The sequence below is a fragment of the Mus caroli genome, chromosome 1 (assembly GCF_900094665.2).
Source record: "Mus caroli chromosome 1, CAROLI_EIJ_v1.1, whole genome shotgun sequence".
In the NCBI taxonomy this organism is placed as follows: domain Eukaryota; kingdom Metazoa; phylum Chordata; class Mammalia; order Rodentia; family Muridae; genus Mus; species Mus caroli.
This window is the reverse complement of record NC_034570.1, coordinates 105,591,070-105,599,017: the sequence shown is the minus strand read 5'-3', so window position 1 is coordinate 105,599,017 and position 7,948 is coordinate 105,591,070.

Here is a 7,948-nt window from a genome sequence, read left to right as displayed (position 1 = left end):
CTTGTCGTTGCTGTATTAAATCTTACTCTATACATCTTAAGTACCGGTCTCAGTGTCTTCTTGGGTGCGCGGCTGACCCGAGGCTTGAGTAAGTGCCTCCCTTTGGGAGTTTTGGAGTCTTTCATCATCAGAGAGATGCAAATTAAAACAACCTTGAAAATTCCACCTCACACCAGTCAGAATGCCTGAGATCAAAAACTCAGGTAACATCAGATGATGGAGAGAATATGGAGAAAGACTTAAACTCCTCCATTGTTGGTGGGATTGCAAGTTGGTACAACCACTCTGGAAATCAGTTTGATGGTTCGTCAGAAAATTGGACATAGTACTATGGGAGGTCCCTGCCATACCCAGGGCATATACCCAGCATTGGCTCCAACAAATAATAAGGACACATGCTCCACTATGTTCATAACAGCCTTATTTATAATAGCCAGAATCTGAAAAGGACCCATTTGTCCCTCAACAGAGGAATGGATACAGAAATTATGGTAAATTTACACAATGAAGTACTACTCAGCTATTAAAAACAATGAATTCATGAAATTCTTAGGCAAATGGATGACACCTGGTATGCACTCACTGATAAGTGGATATTAGCCCAGAAGCTTGGAATACCCAAGATACAAATCACAGACCACATGAAGCTCAAGAAGAAAGAAGACCAAAGTATGGATACGTGTGTCCTTCTTAGAATTGAAGACCAAGAAATGAATCCACACACCTATGGTCACTTGATCTTTGACAAGGGTGCTAAAACCATCCAGTGGAAAAAAGACAGCATTTTCAACAAATGGAGCTGGCACACCTGGCGGTTATCATATAGAAAAATGCAAATTGATCCATTCTTAGCTCCTTGTACAAAGCTCAAGTCTAAGTGGATCAACAACCTCCAAATAGAACCAGAGACACTGAAATTAATAGAGGAGAAAATGGGAAAAAACCTCAAAGATATGGGCACAGGGGAAAAATTCCTAAACAGAAAAGCAAAGGCTGATGCTGTAAGATAAAAAATTAACAAATGAGACCTCATAAAATTGCAAACCTTCTGTAAGGCAAAAGACACTGTCAATAAGACAAAACGGCCACAAAATGATTGGGAAAGGATTTTTACCAATCCTAAATCTGATAGGGGACTAATATCCAATATATAAAAAGACCTCAAGAAGCTGAACTCCAGAAATTCAAATAACCCCATTAAAAATGGGGTGCAGAGCTAAACAAGGAATTCTCAACTGAGGAATACTGAATGGCTGAGAATATCCAGGAAAAAAAAATATTCAGCATCCTTAATCATCAGGGAAATGCAAATCAAAACAACCTTGAGAATCCACCTCACACCAGTCAGAATGGCTAAGATCAAAAATTCAGGAGACAGCAAATCCTGGTGAGGATGTAGAGAAAGAGCAACAGTCCTCCATCGCTGGTGGGATTGCAAGCTTGTACAATCACTCTGGAAGTCAGTCTGGAGGTTCCTCAGAAAATTGGACATAATACTACTAGAAAATCCAGCAATACCTTGCCTGGGCATATAACCAGAAGAAGTTCCAACTGGTAATAAGAACACATGCTCCACTATGCTCATAGTAGCTTTATTTATAATATCCAGAAGCTGGAAAGAACCCAGATGTCCCTCAACAGAAGAATGGATACAGAAAATGTGGTACATTTACACAATGGAGTACTACTCAGCTATTAAAAACAATGAATTTATGAAATTCTTGGACAAATACATGTATCAGGAAGATATCATCCTTAGTGAGGTAACCCAATCACAAAAGAATTCATTAGATTTGCACTCACTGACAAGTGGATATTAGCCCAGAAACATAGAACACCCAATATACAAATTTGCAAAACACAACATAATCAAGAATAGGGAAGACCAATGGGCAGACACTTCATTCCTCCTTAGAATAGGGAACAGAATACCCATGAAAGGAGTTACAGAGACAAAGTTTGGAGCAAAGACAAAAGGATGGACTATCCAGAGACTACCCCACCTGAGGATTGATCCCATAATCAGCCAACAAACCCAGACACTATTGCATATGCCAGCAAGATTTTGCTGAAGGGATCCTGGTATAGCTGTCTCATATGAGGCTATTCCAGTGCCTGGCAAATACAGAAGTGGATGCTCACAATCATCTATAAGATGGAACACAGGGCCCCCAATTGAGAAGCTAGAGAAAGCACCTAAGGAGCTGAAGGGTTCTGCTACCCTTTATGTGGAACAACAATATGAACTAACCAGTATCCCCAGAGCTTGTGTCTCTAGCTGCATATGTTTCAGAAGATGGCCTATTTGGCCATCAATGGGAAGAGAGGCCCCTTGGTATTGCAAACTTTATATGTCCCAGTACAGGAGAATTCCAGGGCCAAGAAGTGGGATTGGGTGGGTAGGGAAGCAGGGTGGGGGAGGGTATAGGGAACTTTCAGGATAGCATTTGAAATGTATATAAAGAAAATATCTAATAATAAAAAGAAAGAAGGTGAAACAAAATACCCATTGGAGGAGATACAGAGACAAAGTGTGGACCAGAGAATGAAGGAAAGGCCATCCAGAGACTGCCCCACCTGGGGATCTATCCTATGTACAGTTACCAAGCCCAGACACTATTCTGGATGCCAAGAAGTGCTTGCTGACAGGATCCTGATATAACTGTCTCCTGAGATCCTCTGCCAATGCCTGACAAATACAGATGTGGATGCCCTTAGCCAACCATTGGACTGAGCACAAGGTCCCCAATGAAGGAGCTAGAGAATGTGCTAAAGGAGCTGAAGGGATTTGTATCCCCATAGCAGGAACAACAATATGAACTAACCAGTACCCCCAGGGCTCCCAGGGACTAACCCACCAATCATAGAGTACATGTAGAGGGATCCATGGCTTCAGCTGCATATGCAGCAGAGGATGGTCTTATGGACATCAATGGGAGGAGAGACCCTAGGTCCTATGAAGGCTTTATGCCCCAGTGTAGGGGAATACCAGGACAGGGAAGTGGTAGTGGGTGGGTTGGTGAGCAGGGGGAAGGAGGATGAGTTTTTAGAGGGGAAATCAGAAAAGGGGTTAACATTCGAAATGTAAATAAAGAAAATATCTAATAATAAAATGAGAAAAAAAGAAAGTGAAGAGGCAATTAAATTCAATGAATTGATAAATACTGTGAGACTATTTCAAAGGAAATAGTCATCTGTAATGCTGACCAGAGTGTGACATGTGTAGAGTCCCTTTGACCGTCCCCTACAAGAAACTGCAGCTCTTCTGGCTGGGCATTAACCACATGACTTTCTTCTATTTCTCTTTATTTTACCCATTTGTTTTGCTGATATGGATTAGATTCTAAACTCTTACAGTGACTTGTCACTCATAGAAATACAGAAAGTCAGTACTCTTAGCCTAACCTTTCCCAGAGTGTTGTGGTGAACACCTGTGTGGGTTAAGGATAAGCTAAGAGTTCTTCACTTCATATCTTTAGGTCTCCCACAAAGTCAACCAAATGACTTTATAATAAGACCTCTCTGAACCCTTACTTTTTTCTGTATATATATAAATACTTAAGAATGGGGATATAGAAAATAATATTTCCCAAATATATAACTTTATAGAATCATTTTGAGGGGATACTCACAAGCCTGTGAAAGATAAGGCACATACTTCATTGTTGGATTAGAAACATTGTCCACTTGTTTTAAGGCAATGCCTCTTATTGACATGAGTTCCCCAGTTAGGGCACATTGGCTGACCCATGACCCCAGGGATCTTCCTATCTCTGTTCCCCACTGTTGGGATTGCAAATGTGGACCATCATGGATGGCATTTTAAGTGGATTCTGGGGCTCAAGCTTGTGTAGCAACTACTTTTGTGACTGAACTATGTTCCTAGTACAATAATAACTTTTAAACTAAACTACCTTAGAGAAAGCTGATTAAAGCACAACAATTCATGGTGACTATGTATAATAATTTTCTATTGTTTACAGAAAATCCTCCAGAACAGCTTTTAAATACTCTATGTACACAAGCATATGCACACATGGGAACTGCGTGAGAGATATGCTAATTTAATTGTCACAATCAATTAATTTGTATACACATACATATCATAATATGCTTTTGAATACATGCTTTACCTACTGTAGGTGATGGAATTCTTGGACTTATCCACACTAGTTAATTGCTCTAGCTCTAACATGCAGGCACAGGCTGCCTTAATATATACCATTTTGATTTATTTATCGTTTGTCAATAAAACTGGATGAAGGGGACTGCTCACTCTGTAAATATATTCCCATAACAATTTAAAGAAGTCAGGAAAATAGATAGGAATTAATGAAGTTTCAGCAATCTCTAAACTTGAATGAGTTGTAATGTTAGAACTCAGTCAACTATTCTGAGAAATGTGACAGGTACTAAGTCAATGTACCTTGGTGATGATTGTTCTCTGACCTGTTGGTACTCCCTTCATGTCTCACCTTGGTACTGGAGCTCTTAGGGTTACAGCCTTGACAGGCAACCCTAATAAGTTAGGGTTTGCTACTAGTCCTCAATATGCCAGTTAAACAAACAAGTAAGAATGAAAAAGAAGATGGCAGATTTGTTTAATGTGGTCATGTTGTAAAGAGAAACAAAGAATCACTATGATCCTTTGTTCTTGTTTCATTTATTTTCCTGTGATTATATACTCTTCCCAGAGCCACCTTAGGAGAGAAAGGGTTTCTTCAACTTGTACCTTTAAGTCACAGTCTACATTATGGAGAAGTCAAGTCAGCAACTCAAGCCACCTCACATCCATAGTCACAGACAGACAGAGATACTAGCATTACTGCTACTTGTTTGTTATCTTGCATTTTGGTTTTATGTGTCTACTATTCAGAACCTATAACCAGACAACATTGTGCCACATTCATAGTAGTTCTTCCAACCTCAGTTATTAATCAAGGCAATCCTTCAAAGGCATGCCCATAATCCAATAGGATTTATATACTTTCTCAGTTGAATTTCTCTTCACAGGCAAATCTACGTGTGGCAAGTTGACATTTAATGCTAAACATCATGATTCTCCTCTGCACCCTTAGTCCATGTTCATAGTGTTAATATAAGGTTTGGGTTTAAATAGTATGGCATCAGTATGCATAACTAGGCAGCCCTTGTCAAGGACAGCACAGGATTCCAAGATGGAGCAAGCAGCGCTTGATATACATCATGTATTATTAATCTCCATTCACCTCTGATACGTGAACAGGGAGGATTTCCCTCAACTGGAAAGAAATCACTCAGGGATCCTGGATAAAATCAGAGTTCTTGATCCAGTGTATGACTTTCCAGTTTTCTCTATTTATTTTTAAGATTATTCAGAATATTTGCTGAACCTGTGTCAATAAACAACAGGCTTTTCCAATATATACCACCTGCACATCCAATATACCCCAGAAAATAAAAATATATCCACAGAGATTAGCAGCCATGAATCACCAGGAGTAAAGCACAGTAGATTTTAATAGTCCCAACTATCCATTTCTCCTAAACAGAACAGAGGTCAGTCCAACCCCACCATGGTCATGGAAAGAAAGTGTGACAGAGGCAGCCATTTTTTAATCAAAACAGTCTCTTAGAGATTAGCTGCATTTTGATGGCTGTGACATGAATTAAAATAGGTCTCAAGGGTCTAATCTATACCCACCTGGGACAAAGGATGAAAAGAAAGTAAGAAAGAGGACAGCAAGGGTAAAGGGAAGCAGGGGGTGTAGATAGGGTAAGAAAAAGGAAAGTGGGAAAGTGGGAAAGGAAACAAAAGATGTCATTAGCAGAGCAGCTGGGGAGATGTAAGTGGATAAAGTACTTGTCACACAAACATGAGGACATGAATACAGATCACCATGACATGAACCCTGTAAAAATTCTGAGGCATATATCTGGGATTCTAGCACTGAAAATGTGGAGACAGGTGGATGACACAGAATTGATACCAGCCACCATAGCCCAAAGAGTGAGCTCTATGTTCAATAAGAGACTCTGGCTCAGGAGCAATTGAGGAAAATTTCCCAATGTCAGTCTCTGACCCCCACATGCCTCTGCATGGATGACCATGCTTATGTGGCAGTGTATATTATCACAGTTTTGTTAGCTCCCCATGTGTGCTTGTGTACACAGAGGGAAAAATGATTAAGAAAAGAAAAAATGATTAAGAAAAGAAAAAATGATTAAGAAAAGAAAAAATGATTAAGAAATAGTAAAATCATTTTCCAGACTCCCAATAACTTAAAAAATAACTCCCAAATTAATATCTATGTAGTAAAATCAGAGGCTGAGATCAGTAGCAGCTAGGTCAGGACTTGGATAGCATGTGTGGATTCCTGGGCTCAACCACTAGTACTAATAATATAAGCATGGTGTATCACACCTGTCAGCCCAGCACTTGGGAGGTAAAACAAAAATATGTCAAGCTCAAGGTCATGCTTACATAGTCAGATAAAAACTAGCCTGGGTTACAAGGAATCCTTCTCCCTTCCAATATCTGTGTCTGGCTCAGTACATACATATATATGTATTTAGTGAAAATAGAGGAAATTTTTATATTTCCTCATGAGCCCTTCTTGGCTTTCCCACGTAGCTGCTTTCATTGGTGACATTTGTTCTCCCTAAAGTATAAATAATCATCTCTAGTGATTATAAGATTTTTTGGGGGGCCAACCACTGCTTCCTTTTCATCTTTTCCTCTTTGGTGGAACACAGGGAAAGACTATATATATATATATATATATATATATATATATATATATATAGAGAGAGAGAGAGAGAGAGAGAGTATGCAGTATTGGAATTCCATGGACAAAGTTAACTCACACATCTTAAAACTATCCTCTACTTCCACCTCATGTGTAGTGTTTGAATGTACATTTGGAGACCAGAGGTGGACATCAGAACGTCTTCATCATCTTTTTTTTTTTTTTTTTCATCTTGTTCTTTGAGACAGTGTTTCTCATTGAACTGGTATCTTGCCATTAGGCCACACTGGCTGATCAGCAGTTCCCCAGGATCTATCTTATTTTGGCCCCCAGGACTTATTTGCAAGTGCATGTCACCACATGCAACTTTTATGTAGGTTCTGGGGCTAGAACTTAAGTTCTCAGGCTTGTAGAAGAATCATTTTAAATATGAAGTTATTTTCCCAGCCCAAATCACATAAAAATAATTAAAAATATCGATGGCTAACCCAAGTGTATCCAATTCAATATTACTACCTGTTCTTTCTTGGTGCAGGGTTTCTGAAATATTTTTGAATCACTAAGGAGATCCATGAGGAAATGTTGATGTGATTCCTTTTTTTGGACATTCACTCGTAAGAGGCTACAGAAACCCAAAGGAAAGTGAGTACTGAGGACCCCTGAGCTTCTCTCCCTTAGAGATCAGGGCTGGAACTAAAGTATAGTCTGCATTTCTCCACTCATCCCCCAATCCAGTTACAGTTTCTATTACTGTTCTTACTCAGTGCTGAAAATTTCAAATCAGAAGTATACTTATTTCATGCTGAAACTTCTTCAGCCCATTCATCCATCTATAGATAGTGTCTCACCCATCCCATTTAATGAATTACTCATGCCATTCTACTTCTGCATAGTGTCCTTTTCAATGGCAGCCAGCAGAATTTGCAACAGATCTGTAAATTTGTGAACTTGGGTGGTAGGACAGTCCAGCTGACAAATGTTTGCTTTGCACAGGTAGGGACAACAGCTTGATTCAAAAACCCATTTTAAAAAAAAAATCAAGTATTGTAGTGTGTGCTTCTAATTGCCATGCTGGAGAAGTGAAGTCCTTGGGGCTTTATGTCCAACAAGCCTACCCTACTTCATAAGTTCCAATCCAATGAGACACTATGTCTCACTGCCTTGAAGGAAGGAAGGAAGGAAGGAAGGAAGGAAGGAAGGAAGGAAGGAAGGAAGGGAGG